The sequence below is a fragment of the Dasypus novemcinctus genome, chromosome 5 (assembly GCF_030445035.2).
Source record: "Dasypus novemcinctus isolate mDasNov1 chromosome 5, mDasNov1.1.hap2, whole genome shotgun sequence".
Taxonomy (NCBI): Eukaryota; Metazoa; Chordata; class Mammalia; order Cingulata; family Dasypodidae; genus Dasypus; species Dasypus novemcinctus.
Window position 1 is genome coordinate 168,020,236 of NC_080677.1, and position 20,582 is coordinate 168,040,817.

The 20,582-nt window shown below is 49.4% G+C and overlaps 1 protein-coding gene across 4 annotated transcripts in view; it reads left to right on the plus strand.

Moving 5' to 3' along the window:
- The window catches only part of ITGA8 (integrin subunit alpha 8), a 172,949-nt gene that overhangs the window by 54,025 nt on the left and 98,342 nt on the right, over positions 1–20,582 (plus strand). The gene's annotated exons all lie outside the window — the stretch shown is intronic.

Sequence of the window (20,582 nt, forward strand, 5' to 3'; positions counted from 1 at the left end):
GAGAAAACGCATCAGCTTTCCAACGCAAGTTTCCTTTGAAAGCCCGTATAATTTTGTCCCCATCCACAGACACAGCTTTTCTAGAACAATCGGCTTTCACCCTGTGACTCCCAGCTGACCTCATACTTCCTGTTAACATGAGCCTCAGTGTTTGTCATAAAGCTCATGATTTTAGAGCATAAGTATTTTTCAGACATATTAAAAGATTCCAAATATATTGACCATTTTAAAGGGTTCATGGTATGAACCCTGAACTATACGTAATTAGCTAATTCACATCAGGGCTTAGGAAATTCGTGAAGCACAGCTAGGTCTTCCTGTTTGTGCATTTTGTACAAAAACACTGATTTGTCCTAAAGGATTACTTTAAAGGATTTTTTAAAAGGATTACTTATGTAATATCACTTAAAGGAAACTGGTTATATAATCAGCATTTTTAACCCTGGTTTTGTGGTTCAACTTTTGCTTTTATATTGGCTGTTTTAAGATGGTTTCAATAAATGCCCACAAATCATCTGTAGTTAACTGACAGCTCCAGCTACTAACAAGTCGGTGTTTCTTTCCCCGCCCCGTCTTCTAATTGGGTATTTTCCGTGTATAGATCTTTTCTGGTTTGGGGCAGCATTCCAAAAAAGCTGACTGCCGAAATACACTTCTGTTGTTTCAGTCCTTTAGCTTTTTCTTCTCTGGGATTAGGCGAAAAGGATTCAGCAACACATTCTCGTAAATCTGCCAGATGGCATTCACACAGGGGACGCACGTGGAAGTGGAATTGCGTTGATGCTAATGCTTTCTACCTGTGCTCATTTCAAGAGCGTTTATTCATTTATTTTCTTAGTTGTAGTATAATAGTCTAATAAATGATGTTGGGCTTTTGGGGAGACTTGTACTGAATAATTCTAAGCCAGGGCCTTCTCTGACGCCGTACCAGGGTGTGTCCGAGTGACTGATGGAGACGACTCCTGGCTCGGCTGAAGGCCTTGCCATCGTTATTCTTGTCAAGCATTTCCTTTTCTCACCCTTACAACTGGGGAACGTCCACAAGGGGAGGGATGCCAGCGGCACGTCCTCGGCGAGCCAGCGCATCGGCTTCCTTCCGGAGCTGATGCGCCCCCCGTAATGCCAGGGAGGGAGAAGCGGGGCAGTTTCCTCAGGAATATTCCCTTCAGGGAGTGGAGAGGAGGACCAGGCGGTGGAAGGAAAGCCACGGCAGGCAGTTCCGGCCTTCGTCAGGTCTTGTCTTCCTCACCACCTCCTAACAATCAGAAGAGGTCGTCTGGGGCCCTGTCCCTGTCCACGGCCTTGTCTCGTGCTCCTGTGCGCAGTGACCAGCGATGACATCGCGGCCGGCCGTCTGTCTGAGTGTTCTTTCCTAAGCTAGGACTGACCAGGAGTGCAGCCCAGTCGGGTCCCTGTTGCCTGCTGTACTGTCCTGACGGCTGGAGCTCACAGCCCAGGGTGGGCCCAGCACCGGCGTTGTGGGCTTGGGGCTTTGGAGCTGGACGGCCTCTTCTCCAGCTGCCGGCCATCCCCAGGGCTCCTTGGCTCTGTGTTCTAGGCCTCTGAGGTGTGTCTTTGGTTTTCCAAGCTGACCCTTTCTTCCTCTGGGGTCCTGCTCCTCAGATAGAAAGATCCTTATCTCCCGTGCGCCTCCCTCCCCACTGATGGGATGAGCCAGGCCACCTGACCGCCCTCTGTCGGCAGTGGTTTTCGGGTGCACGCTGGAATCACCTGGGAAGCCTCTAGAATGCTGTATGTATGCCCAGGTCGCCCTCCAGGCCTGGGAAAGGCTCCCTGGTGGGATCTGCCGGTGGTGGTGTAACCGAGGTGAGGTGGGTGCAGTCAGGGTGGCCCCGCCGCTGACGGGCGTCGAGCGCCCTGCACCGAGTCAGGAGGCCTGGCGGGCGGGCAACAGCCAGGTGCGCTGGCCTGGGCCTCACCTGGGCCTCACCTGGGCTCTGGTGCACATGGCCCCTGGGAGCCTGCGGAGCCGGCCGCTCGGGCCTTTTGGACCCCGCACCGCCTTTGGCGCTTGCTCTTGAGTCGGTGTGCACTGGTGGAGCTGAGGGGTTTGATTCTTGACTCTCCCGGGGTCGCACTGACCCCGTGACTGGGGTGTGGCCGCTGCCCCTGTCCTGCCCAGGCCTCGCCGAGAGGCTGAGGAAGGGCCTTTGCAGATGTGGTTTATGAAGGTCATCTGTGCACCGGCGATGCCACCCTGACTCATTTTCAAATGCAGCCTTGCCTTGTTGAGACGGGCCCGAGCCTGGCTTACGCCGCACAACGCGTTTACGTGACGTTACTGGAATATTTCAGGGACCCCTGGGGCGAGGACTTAGTCAGGCCATGGGGTTGTTACGTCTGCACCTCTCTGCACATTGGCGTCCCCCTTTCTCTGGGGACCAGGCTTCTCTGCGCACACGGGGGCTTTTGCCGCCCCACAGCTCCAGGTCTCCTCAGTGGGTGTCCCAGGGAAGGAAATCCGTCAGGCTCTAGGCAAAGAGCGGCACTTTCCAGAGGAAGTGAGTTTACCTGTGGGTTCTACAGGTGGCACAGCAGTCCTCCACTGCTAAAAAAATGGCCTAAGAAATAAGAATTACAGTAATAAATGTAGGAAACAATTTAAAGGAAAAATATTTATTTTTATGTAAAATTAAAAAATGATTTTTAAATTGTTAAAATTTATTTTTATGCAAGTTCCTTTACTTTCAAGGCTAAAATACAAGAAATTCCTTCATTCAATCAAAAAATATTTGTGAGCCTCTCCTGTGTCCTAGACAGAGTTGGGGGCTGGGGGTGGGCGGTGCCTGCCCCGCGCCTGCTTCCTAGGGGAGGTTGGCAGCACCCCAGGCTCCTTGTGTACTGCTGGGGTGCAGGGCGGGGGGCCTCCAGGAGGAGGGGCCGCCTCTGGGAGCAGCCAGGGAGCCGCTGGCACGAGGCGGGAGGCGGCGGAGCCCGGTGGGGAGGCTTCCTGCCGTCTCTGGAGTGGATTTCCTTCTCAGGGTAGTGAAGCACGTTCGTGAATCTCCGTGGCTCTGGTGGGCAGGCGGGTGGGTCAGGGGTCCTGGAGCAGCGCTCCGTGCAGCTCGGGCAGCGCAGTGCAGACTCAGCCTGGGGAGTGCGTGAGTCTGTGGGGTTTTGAGTGACCTCAGTGCCCAGCCCTTGACTAGCCAGAGGTGATGCTGTTCATCAGACGGGAAGCAGCGTGGAGGAGCAGAACGGTGGGGAGCCATGAGCTTTACACCCGCGTTTGAAGCCCCTTTGACTGGCCAGGAGAAAGGTGGAGAAGCCGCGAGGGGTGGGGGCAGCATGTCCAAGAACTGGGAGGCCCTAGACCCACCAGGTCCCCAGGTACAGATGGCAGGCTCGGGGGGTGGCAGACTCAGAGGGGGCACAGCTCAGGGGGTGACGGCTCGGGGGGTGGCGGCTCAGAGGGGATGACAGCTCAGGATGACAGCTCAGGGGGCATGGCTCGGGGGGTGGCGGCTCAGAGGGGATGACAGCTCAGGGTGGCAGCTCAGGGGGCATGGCTCAGAGAGGGCACAGCTCGGCGGCGACGGCTTGGGGGGTGATGGCTCAGAGGATGATGGCTTAGAGGGGGCACAACTCAGAGGGCGACAGCTCAGAGGGGATGACAGCTCAGAGTGGCAGCTCAGGGGGCATGGCTCAGAGGGGGCACAGCTCGGGGGTGACGGCTCAGAGGGGATGACAGCTCAGGGGGCATGGCTCAGAGGGGGCGCAGCTCAGGGGGTGGTGGCTCGGGGGGTGACGGCTCAGAGGGGATGACAGCTCAGGGTGGCAGCTCAGGGGGTATGGCTCAGAGAGGGCGCAGCTCGGGGGTGACGGCTCGGGGGATGGCGGCTCAGAGGGGATGACAGCTCAGGGTGGCAGCTCAGGGGGCATGGCTCAGAGGGGGCGCAGCTCGGGGGTGACGGCTCGGGGGTGACAGCTCAGGGGATGATGGCTTAGAGGGGGCACAACTCAGAGGGCGACAGCTCAGAGGGGTGACAGCTTGGTGAGTGACAGCTCAGGAAGGAGCTGTGCTCCTTGCTGGCCGCAGGACTGACTGGAGGTGCTGTTGTCCCCTGCCCATTTCTGTGGTTGCCGCCCACCCTTGCTCAAAGCTTTGCCCCTTTGCCATAAGTTAAGGATCTTTTTCTCATTTCCACCAAAATATAAACTGCAGAGCTGAGGACACACTGGGCTGAATGGATGACTCTTTTTTTAACTTTGGCTGTTTTGTTGTTTTTCTCCAGGATATGCATAGACTATGGAAATTTGCAGATTTGCTAAATATTTAGTTAAATCTTCATAGGCAAATCGATTTTTGGAATAGTATCACGTAATACTTGAAAAAATTTCAAAAGTGCTGGGGATTATGCTTGTGAACTTAAAAAGAAATCGTGGGAACATGTTGGCTTTTAGAAATTTTGCAGTGAGTTGACCTTAATTACCTGAAGAAAAGCTCCAGCTCTGTAGCCCCTGTAAACAGCTAAGAAGCAACAGCCCAAACCTGCAGCGCTCAGGAGAGAGCAGATGCAAAGACAGCCTGAGGATCTCTGGAAGCTGTCAGCGGCTGTTGTGGAGTGTCACGGCATAGAAGGTGCCGGAAACCGCTCCCCAGGGGGCGGCTGCCCCAGGTTCCTGGGGTGCTCCTGCTGACTCACATTGGGGAGCTTCCTGCCCGCCCGGTCTGGGCAGGCTGGGGGGCCCGTGGGCAGATGTTGCCCCTTCACCAGCAGCAGGTGCCCTGGCACGCCCAGCTGCAGGCACGGGACGAGGAGGCGGGCCGGGGCGTTTGCTGTGCATTTACTGTGATTATGGCTGGAAAGAAGCCCAATAATGCCTTAAATGACCCAAAGCACAGACACGTGAATGAGCTTGGTTTATAGTTACTCTGCCACATGACCTGTGCTTCAGGTTGTAGTGTTCTGAATTGGAGCAGGAGTCAGATACAGTCTTGAGAAGAAAGAATGCCTGGGAAAAGCTACATTTTTGCTAATGTTATTACAATGACAGCAGTTATTACTACTGATAGTAATCCTTATCACTACCGCTGGCCAGATGCCGGCCTTCAAGGGTCATGCCATTTGACTATCATTTTTGAATGTCTCTCACATGGGTAAATTCTCTGTGTGGTTATGTAATTTTTTATGTGTATGTACACACACAGCAGGAGAGTGGATAGAATAAAATTGAATGACTTCTGGGAACTCTCAGCATGATATAAAATCAGCCGTACTGAAGCTAGCGGAGCGGATGTGAGGAGGGGAGTGGGGTCAGGATGTGAGGAGGGGAGTGGGGTCAGGATGTGAGGAGGGGAGTGGGGTCAGGCTCCCGCCCACGGCTGCAGGCTTGCAACGCGGCCAAGACGTCTGCTTTCTTTGAGCTTCATTTCCTTATCCGACATGATGGGGCCAGAAAGATCCACTTCTTCGGGCTGTGTGTGCACTCCTAGGTCAGAAGAGGTTTGCCATGAAATGGTACAAAATGGCTCAGAACAGGGAAGGAAATGGCTGGTTCAACATGGCATGGAATCAAGCTTTAAATTCTGGACGCCCGGCTGGCAGCTTAGTGTAGACTCGACCCGTGGCTCTCTCGCCTCTTCTTCATCTCTCCGAACTTCAGTTTCCTTATCTGTAAAATTAGGCAGTAATATCTTAGTGTAAAGATAAAATGATATTATTTGTGTAGTATAAAATGAGATTATCTATTTTAATTAAAATATGTAAAACAAATCTTAATAAATGGCAGCTATTTAACCCAGCTTTTAAAGCAATAATTTGTTTTGAAGGCATTCTTTTTCCTATGCACACCAGTTTATATGGTTTTGTTTTCTTTGCTTATTCAGCTTCTGTGTCCCCCAGCTTAATTTGCAGTACTAGATTTGCCTCCTCTGCCCCAAATCGGAGTATGTGTAAGGTCACACCTGCTGGTGGAGAACCAGCATCAGTGCCTACTGCAGCCGTGAACAGCTGCTGTCCTCTGACGGAATCCCACCCCTCGCCTCCCACCTTCATAGGGAGGGGGCATTTGGGCTTTCCCTTTCTTACCATTGTGCTTTACGTGGTGCCAAGAAGGAAAATGTATTTCCCTAAATTAAACTTACCCATTTGGGTATTTAATTTCAAACAAATTAGGTCTGAATTTGGTGATGAAAGTAGAAACTGAAACGAAGGTACAGATGTAGCTGTGTACAACTTGGCCTCTCCGGCGTGACGGCCAAGGCAGAGCGGAGAGGGTGGGCACGGGGTATGGAACAGAAGACTGTGGAAAAGGATGGTGTCACGGACAGACCAGGGGGATTCCTTCCCATGGGAGAGGTGATGTGATTATAGAAATGGTGCTTGGAATAATTTCCCTGGCATCTAGCTTACCACCAAGTATGATGATATTTTCAGAGGCACATGTACATAAATGGGATCATATATATTTTCATTTCTAGTGCCAAAACTTGCCCTATTCAAAATAGAGATGTGTTCTGATCCCTGCTTTGGTGCGAGCTACAAAGCTAGGGCTTGTGTAGGTTAATTGAGTAACAGCATTTCAGAGAAGAAACAGCTGCGACAGTCAGGAATCCCTGAAATTCAGTGACCCAGCACAATCCAGTTAGACGTGATTATACAACACCAAGTGCTAAATGCACGTTCCAGACGTCAGAGAGGGAGGAAGTTGTGCAGGTTCTGTTAGGAGCAGCCTTACAGGCAGTAAAAGCTGGAGGCAAACACGACCAGAAGGCCGACTCTCACTGTCTAGTTCCAACTCCTGATGATGACGATTATATCACAAAACCTCTCAGTCATACTCAGTGCAACACAATCGCCCATCAGTTGTGTTCAAGAACACAGCCTGTGTGCATGTGAAACCACGAAGAGGGACAACGATAAATGCGGGCCTTTAGTCAAAGGAAATGATGCATTTTAATAAAACTTTGAACTTATGAAATTATTAATTTGAAGTTTAATTGAACTAGGTTCAAGTTTTTGTTTTTTTTTTTAAAGATTATTTATTTATTTAATTCCACCCCCCTCCCCTGGTTGTCTGTTCTTGGTGTCTGTTTGCTGCGTCTTGTTTCTTTGTCCGCTTCTGTTGTCGTCAGCAGCACAGGAAGTGTGTGCGGCACCATTCCTGGGCAGGCTGCTCTTTCTTTTCACGCTGGGCAGCTCTCCTTACGGGGCGCACTCCTTGCGCGTGGGGCTCCCCTACGCGGGGGACACCCTTGCGTGGCAAGGCACTCCTTGCGCGCATCAGCACTGCGCGTGGGCCAGCTCCACACGGGTCAAGGAGGCCCGGGGTTTGAACCGTGGACCTCCCATGTGGTAGACGGACGCCCTAACCACTGGGCCAAAGTCCGTTTCCCTCAAGTTTTATAGTTAAAGTTTATTTTTACTTCTCAAACTGTTACTCAAGTTTTTATGTAAAGCAAAATATATCCTTATTGAGCAGGATTTTCATAATTTCATTGTAAACACATTAGACATTGGAATATTACATTTCTTATAAAATAGCGCATGAGTTTATATTGATTTGAATTAAGTCACCAAAGAGTTCTTGGACTTGAGTCCAGCAGTGTCATAGAGGATGTAAAAATGAATGGAGTGTTCTAGAACCAGATTCCCTCTCACGCAGCTTCTCCAGACTGTGTCCTCGCCTGGAAGTGGCTGCATGGGATGCTCCTCTAAGCTTCTGATTCTGTAATTCTAGATCCAGACTTCCTGTCTCCTCAGATTGCTCTGCGATATTGGGCAGATTATTAAGGCTCTATCTTTTTAAAAAAGCAATTTAGTAAAGCTATCAAGGTAAGATCCTTTTTTAAAATTTGCAAATGACTTTAGACTTGCAGAACAGTTGCAGAAATGCCACAGAGTCCCCTAAACTGTTCACTCATCTTCCCCTAATATTAGCATCTTACATCACCATGGTTTTAGCTAACCTGGAGACCTATTAGAAACTCAAGGAGGGTTTAGCCATTTGCCCCACGAATGTCCTTTTTCTGCAGGACCCCACCCTGCATTCAGGTGTCACGCTCCTCAGTCTCTCCAACCTGTGACGGTCTAGTCAGTTCACGACCTTGACTGGCCAGACTTTTTGAAGAAGGTCCCAGAATTTAGCTTTGTCTGAGGTTTGCTCATGACTGGATTGAGGTATGTGTTTTGGGCCAGAAAACCATAGGAGGAGGGTGCCCCCTTCACAGTGCTCATTTCTTCACCTTGATCGCTTGTTTAAGGTGCTATCGGCCAGGTTTCCCATGGTAAAGCTATTTTCCCCTTTGTGATACTAAGTATTTGGAGTGAGATACTATGAAAGTATGTAAAATATTCTGTTTCTCATCACAATTTTGCCCACTAATCTTAGCATCTACTGAGGATTCTCAACTGCAGCAGTTTTCACTGCCTTCTTATGATTTTCTATTCCATCCTCTCTTCTCATGGCACCTAATGTCCCTTCTCCATTATATTTATTCAGTTACATATTTATATGCCTGTAGACTCATAAGTATATATTTTATGGGTCATCATCCATTACTATATTTTTGTTGCCGAAATTGTCCATATTTGGCCACTGGGACCTCCTTCAGGTGGGTCCTGGGTGCTTTTGACACACCCCATCATCTTAGGAGTGCCTCCTCCCCTTCTGGCTCTGCAAGGAGCTGTGGTTCCTTTCACTGAAGAATCGTCTTAGGACCGAGATCCGGCCGTGAGGAATGCTCAGGCTACTGCATTCTGTAGATACCCACGCTCCTGTGGACTATGGCTACAACATTAGAAATATCTGCAATTACATTTTTTTAAATGTCAACCTATTTTAAAGTGAGCATTTTTGCATTTCTGTTATGGCCATAACAGGTTTTGGACAATGTTAATATTACTCAGCTAATGCTGAGCCCAGCCACCAGTTTTCTTCACTTTTAAGATGAAGGTGATGGTGGTCATGGTGGTAGAATATTTACTAATGCTACGGGAAGTACAATTCAGTCAGTCTTTCAGCAGATGTGGGTCCTAACAGTGGCTGCCTATGAAACCTTGCTAAGTTGCTCAGCTTCCCAGAGCCTTTTCCTCACTGGCAATGGGAATAGTCATTCCTAATAGTTCCCGCTTTAAAGAGTTCCGGAGGTTCTCATATAGCGTGTATAAAGCAGGTAGCACTGGGGCTCATAATAGGATCACCAACCCTTGGTTATAAAGTCCCAGTTGGTACTGTGAAGGTGTAATCCCTGTAGAGTTGTAGGAGCAAAGTCACACGGAGACAAGGCACTCGTCATCAATTGTAAAACGGGCAGTAGGTGAGAAGGGTTGCAAGAAGGCTTAGAGCCTGAGCAAGTTGGAGAGAGACGGCTGTGGTCAAGGGACGCTTGTGAAGGAAGCAGTGCTCGCAAGTGGTTATGTGGAGAAGGATTCCGGGGGGAGCACGGTCTGCAAAGGCCCAGGTGTGGGCAAGATTTGGGAAGTGACGTGGTCCACAGTGACGGGAGCATAAATGGAGAGAAGTAAACCTGACAGGTATATTTGAGACAGCTGGCGAAGGACCTTGAGCAGCATGTTGAATAATTGGTATTTTATTAGGGAAATAACAGAAAATATCTTGATGTTTCAAAAAGGTACATCGAGTACCCTAGTCTTTAGCCGTGAGCAGAAGGAGCTGGAGTGAACGAGAAACTTCAGGGCAAATGCTGGTGAGTGTCCCAGGGGGGAGCTGTGCCGGGATCTGGTGAGCACAGCGGACATGCCAGCGTGGCCTGCGAGTCTGGGGCTCACAACACAGGGACCGCCCTGATGGGGAGGAGAGTGGTGGGTGACCCTCGCAGCCTCCCAGCCCTCAGGCAGAGATTTGGGGACCATCTCTGAAATGTCTCAGAGGATCATGTCAACCTACACCATTGTGTGCCCATGTATTCAGTGGTGTATTAGTAAATTTTCAACAAGCAGTTCTCTGTCATGGGGGAAAGCCCACATCTGTGGCATTTGCTGATATTTATGGTAAAAATATTCCCACTGCAGATAGTTTCAAGCTATGGGGACCCTTCTCTGATGAGTGATTGTTAGATATGCAGCTGAGCTGAGCCCGACTTATCTCCCTGCTGCTGCCCAGTGAAGATGACGATGGCAGCAGTGGACTAAAGCCCCTGCTGCCCAGTGAGGACCCGATGGCACCAATGGACACGTCTAAGAGCCCCTGCTGCCCAGTGAGGACCCGATGGCACCAATGGACATGTCCAAGAGCCCCTGCTGCTCAGTGAATATGCCAGTGGCACTAAGGGACACCTCCAGAGCCCCTGCTGCCCAGGGAGGACCCGATGGCCCCTATGGACAACTTCCCATAAGGAAATCTGGATCTGCAGTTGCTGCTCTTCAGAATGGCACAGATCCAGGTTGAGAAGGATTGTTGTCTACACTCACATCTGTGGTTGTTCCCAGCTTAGACTTGGTCATTAAAACTCGGGCACTACTAGAGTAGACTTTTCTATTTTGTTTGGTCTGGTGTGAGGACCGTCTGCTCATTTCTGGCTCAGCTTTGAAGAGGTGGCCAATGTTGAAAAACTGCATTTTCTCCCCAGCTATCAGTTATCTTCACAGTGAGGCTAGAACTCCCACCTACCTGAACTGCATCCCTCCACACTCCTTTTTTTTTTTTTAAAGATTTATTTTTATTTATTTAATTCCCCTCCCCTCCCCCGGTTGTCTGTTTTCTGTGTCTTTTTGCTGCGTCTTGTTTCTTTGTCCGCTTCTGTTGTCGTCAGCGGCAAGGGAAGTGTGGGCGGTGCCATTCCTCGGCAGGCTGCTCCCTTCTTCGCGCTGGGCGGCTCTCCTTATGGGTGCACTCCTTGCGCGTGGGGCTCCCCTACGCGGGGGACACCCCTGCGTGGCAGGGCACTCCTTGCGCGCATCAGCACTGCGCATGGGCCAGCTCCACAAGGAGGCCCGGGGCTTGAACCACCCGGGCCTCCCATGTGGTAGACCGACGCCCTAACCACTGGGCCAAAGTCTGTTTCCCCCTCCACACTCCTGAATCAGGTCTAAGATAAAATTTCACAGATAAAATTGTTGCCGTAGATTCTGCCCCAGAGCAAGGCCAGCTCACATTCCACTTGTGGGTGGAAACACTGCATTTCTCTCACCAGGTAAAATAAATCCAGCCATACAGCTGTTACCTTCAGGGACAGGTCAGCTGTCAGTTTACTTTTGGACTAACGACCCCCCCGGTCCTAGATACTGCTTTCTGAAGCCTAGCATGCCAGTTTATGGGACGGGGTAAGTTTACGCTTGGTTGTATGGTGAGCTGAAGTTAACCCCGTGCTGCCTTGGCTTCTTCTGGGGCTGGGGGAGATACAGAAAGTTGCTCCTGTACTTAGAACCTCTTCGTTCTTTTCACCCTCCCCCTGCGCATTCTTCCTATATGTCATCTTTAGTTTACTAATACGCTATTTTCGTATCCCTTCTGCCTTGTGGACTTTGTACGGCCTGGACATGTTTCTGGGAGTTCACGTCCCACTTGAGTGGGTAGCTCAAATGTCACTTCCTCGATTCTCTGACTAATCCTTTCTCACAAATGCTTATCTCAGATCAAAAGTGCTGGTTTGTGGGATTATTTGATAAATGTCTCTTTCACCCCACTAGACTAGACACTTTATTATTTGGGGGCAAGGGCTGGATTAGGTTTTGCTCACTGCCTCTGGTGCCAATGCATGGTTGGTTCAAAAGGCACCCAGTAAATACCTGTTGAACAGCTGAAGGAAGGCAGGAACATGAATTGGCCATTGCTTTTGCCTATGAAGTGTTGTTCTCATCTCTGTACCTTGCCACTGCCTCCCAATTCTGCTTAAACCCAGTAAGATCCTTTATTCCTATGCAGAATAAAAATGGAAATGTGAGTAGACATGGTGATACCTTGAAAATAAAGGTTGGTGTTCCTCTCCCGGGTGCCTGGAGGCTCAACTCTGAATGGTCCAGCTGTGTCCATTGGCCAGGAAAAACCGGGGCTCAGCGGGATGGAGAGCATGTGCTCCCCCACCATCACAGCTCTGTGGTGTGACATGCCCTCACTGTGAGCCTTCCCCGTCACCCATGGAACAAGGAGACCAGACCGCCTCCACGTCGTGGGTTGACTTGGAGGTCACGCTGCCGACTGACTCCTCTGCAGGTCCACCGCGTCATTTCTTACTCTACCGTCACACGGAGGTCGGGGGCTGGAACCAGTTCTGCTTGGCCTGCTCCCAACGTGATGACACAGTAATTTATGCCCAGAATGCCCAAGGAGGTGATTGAAGAATGACGGGAGCACCAAAGTCCACGTCCATAATTCCCGTTCACATGATGCTCTTCTGCCTCGGGATGGCTGGGGAAGGAATCCTGCCCCCAAAAGGCGTGTTCAAGCCCCAACCCCTGGCCCCAGGGTTGTGAGCCCATCTGCAAATAGGACCTTTGAAGATGTTGTTTCAGGTGCCCAGAATGAAGGAAGTGTGCTTTGAACGTTACAGTCGAAGTCCTGATGAGCAAAGAAAACCGGATGCAGAAAGCGAAGCAATGGGGGAGCAGCCGGCTGGGAGCCCACGGAACCCGGAAGAGAAGGAAGACCCTGCCACGTGCATCGCCACACGGAGCACCTCAGAGATTGCCAGCCAGCCAGCCAGAAGATAGCAACCTCGGGAGAGGCAAGGCTGCTGGCCTGGGAAACCGTCAGCAAACGAATTCCTGTTGCTAGCTAACCTATTGTTTTAGCAGCTGGGACACTAACAGTTTTTGGTACCAGAAAATGGGAGACTGCTATGACAAATGCTTATAAATGTGTAAACAGCTTTGGAATTGAGTAATAGGTAGAGGCTAGAAGAACAGTGAGCACTTGATGGAGGTCTAGCCACGTTGAAGAGACTGTTGGCAAAATACGGAGTTTTTAATATACTTTTTGTTTTTTTTTTTATAAATACTTATAGTACATAAATGTAACATAAAAAATATAGGGGATTCCCATATGCCCTGCTCCTTACTCCTCCCACATTTTCCCACATTAACAACATCCTTCATTAGTGAGGTACATTCATTACAATTGATGAACACATTTTGGAGCTTTACCACTAAGCATGGATTATAGTTTACATTGTAGTTTATACTCTCTTCTGCACATTTTTGTAAGTTATGACAAGATATACAATGGCCTATATCTGTCATTGCTATGTCATTTAGGACAATTCCCAAGTCCCAAAAATGCCCCCAAATTACACCTACTTTTCCCTCTCTCTCCCCTCAGAACCTCCAGTGTCCATTCTCTCCACATCAATTATAAAAGTTCTTCCATTGCTAGAGTCACAATAAGTCTACAGTAGAATAACAGTAAGTCTACTGTAGTCCATTATTCATTCCCCAACCCTGAGGATTCTGGGGTGGTGATGCCACTCCACCTCTGATTGAGAGGGGGCTGTGATCCCATGGGGCAAATGGATGGGACTATCTTGCTCACAGTTGCAGACTCTTTTCCTTGAGACGGTCATTGTCCATCATCATCTCCCTGTTAGTTATCCTGGGTGAATCCAATGAACTGGAGAGTAGGTGTTGCAACTCTGTTGAGATTCTGGGCCCAGCTGGTACATGGACAGCCCAAAGATTTAAGTCTCTTGGGCATAAACCTATCAACTCTAGTACTAACTATAGGTTCAAATAGAAGGGACAGAAGAGCCATATGTAGGGAAATCACAACTGAGTCTGTGTTACACTGGGGAGTGTAAATTCCAAAGTAAGGCCTACTGGCAGGGTGCCAAACTCCTGAGCTATCTGCTCTGGCTGTAGTGTCTGGATGTCTCCCAAAATATGGATGTTAAGTGTACTCTTGAGGAAGCCTCAGAAGGAAATGATGAATGTGTTATTGGAAGTTGGAAGAAAGGACACCCTTGTTATAAAGTGGCAGAGAACTTGGCAAAATTGTGTTCTGATGTCAAATTGAAATTAGAACTTGTAAGCAATGAACTTGGATATTTACCTGAGGAGATCTCCAAACAAAGCGTAAAAGGTGCAGCCTGGTTCCTCCTTGTGTCTTATAGTGAAATGAGAGAGGAAAGCAATCAGCTGAGAACTGAACTTGTAAGTGCAAAGAGATCGGAAACAATGGTTTGGAAAATCCTGAGCCTCTCCAGATGGGGTGCCCTGAGACGAAGCCAGGAGCAGTTCCACCAGGGACTCCCCAAGCCCCAGACAGCGAGTGCCCAGAGGACATGCTCTGTGGAGGGTTCAACTGAGCAGGGGGCCAGCCAGTCGTTTCACTGGAAGTCAGTATTGAAAACAGCTGTCCAGGAAGGATCTTTGGAGCGTTCTGTTGTCTAGTGGAGCGTTCTGTTGTCTAGTGGTTTGGATGTGCTTGAATTGCATGTAAAGCTGACGAGGATTTTGCAAATATGTATGAACAGAACCACTGCCAGCCTGGGCTGAAAGGAACAGAGAAGGGACGAGCTGAAGGGAGAATGGGCAGAACCACGGAAGCCGAGGTCCGGACCAAAGGGAGCTCCCTGGACCAAGAGCACGAGCCCACCAGGCGTGCGGAAAGGGCAGGTCCACCCTGAGCTTGGGGGGTGGGCCTTGTGCCCCGTTATTCAGGGAGCGCACCGCTCCCCAGTCCTCAGAGACAGTGGAGCCTGTGCTGTGCCCCGACATTTGTGGAGAGCCGAGTCACCACCTCTGTGCTCCAGAGAGGACGGGGCTTCACCCAGTGTTTAGAGAGAGCTCGGATTCTGCTCAGGCACTGGGAAGGGGGTGGGGCTGCCGCTCCGGGCACGACTCTCAGACCTTGAAATCCTATGGCATTTGCTGGCGTTTGGAACATTTGGGGCCCATGACCCCTGTTTCCTTCCAGCCTCTTCCTTCTGGAACGGGAATGTCTAACTATAGGCCTGTCTCACCCCTGGATATTGGAAGCAGGTAACTTGTTCTCTAGATTTTACAGGTGAAGGAATTTTGCCCTGGGATGGACCATACCCATAACATATATTAAGACTTTATGCTGGGCCTTATTAGTGAAATGACTGAGGATTCTAGGGTGCTGGGATGGAATGAATGATTTTGCATGTGGGAAGAGCATGTCTCTGGGGTCTGGAGGGCCTGTTGGGGATTGACTCCTGTCCCCCACAAAAGGCATCTTCAGCTCCCAGCCCCTGGCCCCGAGGGCATGAATGCGTTTGTAAACAGGACCTTTGAAGATGTGATTAGTTGAGGCCCCAGACTGAATGGGGGGCCCTTGCTTCTACGTGGCTGGTCCTTCAAACGACGGGAACTGGACACAGAGGGAAGCCACAGGAGCAGCCAGAGCTGGTGGTCAGTGGAACCAGAAAGGAAAGGAGAAGACACCGTCTTGTGCATGGCCGTATGATGAAAAAGCCAAGGAGCCAGAAGGCACCAGCCGCGAGGAAGCAGCCTGCCAGCCTTTGGACTGGGGGCCCGTACGTTCCTGCTGTGGAGCCAAGCATTGCATGAGTTGGTTTTAGCAGTGAGGAAACTAAAACAGTGGTGATTATTTCAGTTCTCTTTCTGGCATTTTCTGTGATGACCTTGTTGGTAGATGGTTTCTTCAATACCATCATCCCAAAAGACGTCCATGAGGGAGGGCACAACAGAAAACGGGCTGGCCAGCCCCAGGCCAAGGGGGTGACGGTGGAGTGCCCCGTGGGGCTTTTGGCCTCTGCCTTCCCTGGCCCCTCTCTGTTTGCCTGTCCCCAGCGTCCCTCCAGGCCCGGTGGCTTCTAGGATGAGTGGCCTCCTGAGTTCTGACCAAGCTCCTTGGAGCACTGACCTCGGGCTCTGGGTGCCTGAGGACAGAGACGGCGCCTGCAGCTGCTGAGTCCTGGCCCCCTGGGGACAGGCACGGAGAGCTCCCCCACCTCCTCGCAGCTCATCAACTTGTACCTCGGCAGACGCAGGAGTTCCACAAGGCTCTCATCGTGGGGTTTGCTGCCAGCCTAGATGTGGGGCGCCCTGGGACCCAGGCGTATTCCAGGTCGGCAGCCCTTACGGCGAGCTGTTGTGAAGAGAGGAGCCTCCCCACGAGCCCACGGGCGACCCGGGAGTGGCCACGGTCAAGGCAGGCCTCGAGGCCACAAAGCACCAACAGTGCGGAAAACTATTTTCACGAGGCAGAGTCATCGTTTGATATTTCTCTCAGTTTTCTGTGGGATTATTTTAAAGGAAAATAAACCTTTGGTAAATTAGAATGTTGCAACCTAATACCGTGTTCCAACCCGTAAATGTTTTTCTTCAGAGTTCATTTGGAAGCATTTCAGACGGATTGCTAGGATTATTACTTTTGGGTATAAAATCACACATTTTTTTTCAAACATTTCTTCTTCAACTCGTAACCTTCCTCTCAGTAATATTTTGCATGTTGCAATAAAAAGCAAGGAAGAAAGGCAGCGTCTGTCTATTTTTAGATGAACACATTTGCCAAACTCAAGGAGACTTCTCTGAATGCCGCTTCCCACAGCCTTGAGCGGCTTTCCCAGGGCCGAGGACTAAGCCAGTTGCACAACCACTGGCAAGGGAGCCTCGCCGTCTCTCCACACCGCCTCGAACGTGTCTCTCCCACCATGCCTTCAGCCCGCGCTCTTCACGGCCGTCTCATGAGCCGAGCAGACCTGGCTGGGTCTGGACCAGCAGCTGTGCCTGACTGCCGTAATTTGTCTCGGAAACACCTTCCTGCTGGGGAGGCGGTCAGCGTCCAGGTCGGGGTCAGCTGGGCAGGAAGGCAGAGGCTGGCCGCCCGTGATGAGCAGGAGGAGGCCCAGACGTCGAGGCAGGCCACGGCAGGAGGCGACGGAGAGCCTGCCCTGTGAGACTTCAGCAGGGGTTTGGCAATGAGCTCGTCGAAGGTCGTTCGAATTTTACACTCTGGCTTTTTGCCCTCCCTTCAGTAGTTTTCCACTTGAAATAAAGCTCTGCATTTGAGAAGGGCTTCAACCAGTATTCTAATGAAAATGGCCTCTTGGTACGTGAAAACGTGGGTGCAGGGTGATGGCAGCCTGCCAAACCCTGGGGGCAGCTCCGACTCCCTTAGCTGGGGTGGGGGGCCACAGACGTGGGCCCACCGCATGGTGGAAACAACTTGGCAGAATGCGGGGGCAGTGCCCGGAACTCGCAGCATCCCTGCAACTCCGTTTCCAGGGCCTTCCCGAAGATGTGTCAGCAGCGCCAGGGCCTGGCGCTGGGCTTGGCCGTGGAGGGGCAGCGGGTCCACCTCTGGACTGGCCGTAGCTCCTTGACACGATGCATTTGTCAGAACTCGAGACACTGTAGCCAGGGATGGTGAAGTTTCCTGAACGTAAATTATATCTCCATTTTAAAAACCTAAAGAGACAAAAAGATAGCTTAGAAGTGGTCCTGGCAGGCAGTGTATAAAACCCAGCTGGACGGCTGGGTTTGGCTCTGGCCTCTGTAATGGTGCGAGCTGAGTACCTGGCTCGCGGGGGTGCCGTGGGGATGACAGGAGTTGATGCACTTGAAAGTTAAAATGTTACCCTGTTTGACACATCCTTTTTTCCTAGGACAAGTTCCTAGAAGTGGAAGTGCTGTGTCGAATGCTGTATCGACAGACTACCTTCCAAGGACTTGCCCCAGTTTACATCCCCGCCCCACCACCCCCCGAGCTAGGGTGTCATCTGCCCCCTACCCAACACTGCCTGGAAATATTTTTTTTCCATCTTTTCCAGTTTGAAAGGTAAAAATGGTGCCTCATTGTTCCTTTTGTTTGTATTCCTCTGATAACTTGTGAGGTCGAACATCTTTTCGCTGGTATTCTTTGTATGAGCATTGGTTGTTTATGACCTTGCCTTTTTATTGGAATGTTTGTTTTTATTATTAACTTGTAGATGTTTGTTACATATTAGGGATAATAATAATTAACATGGATCTTTTACTTGGGGCCAGCCAGACATTCTTCTAAGTCGTGAAAAATACTAAATTTGGTCCATCATATATATTATTAACATATCCCCCATCTCTTTTGTTTCTCTTTAGACCTTGCTTAGATTTTTCACTTAGGAAGTTTAAATTTACAATTCCTTTATGATTTCTACAGGTTTTTGTCCCGTGTAGGGAGGCTTTCCTATCCTTTGGAGAAACTGTGATCTTTTCATACAACTGTTTGCTTACTAATGATTCTTGTTAATTTGGAAATCCTTTATAGCAGTTCTCATTGGCCAGAATCACCCTGGAATAGTCCATGTTTTGTCATTTCTAAAGTAAAAAGGGTGTTTGATGCCACTGTCAGCAGTGCACGTCAGCGTTAGTATGCTTCTCATCAAAGTAAGAGGGCTAGAGGCGAGGTAAGGAGGCAGTGGGTGAGGAGGGCTTAGCTCGTGAAATGCCACGGCCACTCCCTGGAAAACTGCTCCGGCGGTCTCCTCCTGCTTGCTTGCTCTACTGATCTCTCCCTTCCCTGTCCCCCTTCTGGAAGTTTCCACTGTACTCTGCCCACCTAACCTCAAACCTCAAATCCACACTCAAAACAAAGCTCATGTTTTCAAAAGGAACGTCTTCCAACTCTAAAATTTCCTTCATGGATTAGTGAAACCAGACTCTACAATCCAAGCCCCACTTTAAAGGCTTGGCTCTTTTTGTCTTTCTAATTTAAAAATAACAATTTTGGAGGAATAAAATACAAAACATAGGTGTGACACCTCCCTGTGATCTCACATTTTTAGAGTTGTTTTTTCTTTCCAACTGATCATTCATGCTAATGTCCCCCTTTCATTTCCTTAAAAGTACTCAGTTCCACAAGAGCAGGAGGGAAAATAAACTGCTTTTCAGTCAGTATGAGGCCATAACAAAGGTCCCCAGCATATGGAGAGCATTTTTTGATTGAGAGGAAAGAACCAATTTTATTTGCTAGACGGTTGTTTCCTCCAGAAAAGAAACAGCGAGGTGCCTATGTGCAGAAAGGGCAGGGTTTTTTGTTTGTTTGAAGAATCTGTCTTTAAGAAGTTTCCATAAGAATGGAAAGTAAACATAATACAATGGTCTGAGAACTGTTATCTCCAAGAGAAGGAGAAAAGTTCCTATAGTTATGAATCCCAATGTCAACAACAAAACTATTTTTTTCTAGATTATCATTTAAACTCTTAAGCATTAAAGTATGTGAGATTAAAAAGATATCATGTGTGTATTTGTATGTATGTATATGTATTGTGTATATGTGTGTGTAGATATGCGTATGTACGCAAATGTATATATGTATACGTGTGTATTTATGTATTAGTCAGCCAAAGGGGTGCCAATTCAAAGTACCAGAACTCCGTTGGCTTCTCTAAGGGGTATTTATTTGGGGTAAAAACTTACAGTCACAAGGCCCTGAAGAGTCCAACTCAAGGCTGTGTTCTCACCAAAGTCCGTTACCGCGTGTTGAAGCGAGAAGGCCGCTGCCCTCCGCCTGGGCTCCTTCCTGGGCTTCCTCTCCCCCTGAGGCCACGTGGGCCCCGCTCCTTCCCATCTGCTCAGCCTGGCACAGGGCTTGGCCTCAGAGCTTCCTTCAGACTCCCAGGCGGAGGGCTCATCTCTCTTCCCAGGGCCCAGGATAAAAAACGACAGCTCTTTCTGAGCGAGTGTGGTGTATACCAACCCCCCAGGCGGGCAGGCACTCAACCTGAGTCAGCCCTACTGATGTGGCCAAATCAAAGCCCTCACCTCGCAGATACTTAATCAAGGACCCCTCAACCGAATCCAATGTCACTAAAGGGTGTCACACTCAGAAGAAGAGTTTACAAACCTAATCTTTCTCTTTTTGGGATTCACAAAAATAATCTCAAACTGTCACAATATGGAGGTATATATACGTATGTGTATATGTATATATGTAAATGTACACATGTGTGTGTGTATATGTATGTATGCACGTTTGTTTATGTATGTATTTGTATATGTATGCTTATCAAATCCAATCATATATTTTGGAAAAACTAACTGGGCAGAAATACAGATTGCCAAATCAAGTCTCCCCTTGAGAGAGCTGAGAATTTTAAGGCCTGGAGCCTAAACATTTCTGGCCTCTTCCAGCAGGCACAACACCAAGGTGGCGTCTCAAAGACAAACATACTCTTGTGGCAGATAACTGATTTTGTGGCTTCTGAATAATGGTGGCCACATTCTCATGAAGAAAACCATGGACTGTTTTGCCAGTTATTTTATTTCCACCCGCAGGCGGGGGAGTTACAGTTCCTAAAGGAAAAGGCCTCTTCTCCACGACTGATGGGCATCTACTGAATTCTCCCCTGTAATGACAGTCTGTTGTGACAGACCCAAAAGTCTAGGATCTGGAGCCTGTGTGTGTGAGTGCATGAGAATGTGTGAGTGAGTGCAAGTGTGTGAGTGTGCATGTGAGAGTGTGTGAGTGTGTGTATGTGTGCGTGTGCAAGTGTGTTGAGTATGTGTGCACATGTGTGTGGGTGGTCATGTGTGCATTAGTGAATCTGAGTATTCATGCACGTGTCCGTGCCTAGGAGTGTGCGCGTGTGTGTCCACATGCACATGCACGTGTGTATGTTACTATGTGTGTGTCTGTGAGAGAGTGTGTGCATTGTGTGTGCATTTGTGCGTGTGTGTGTGCCCACAAGTGTATGT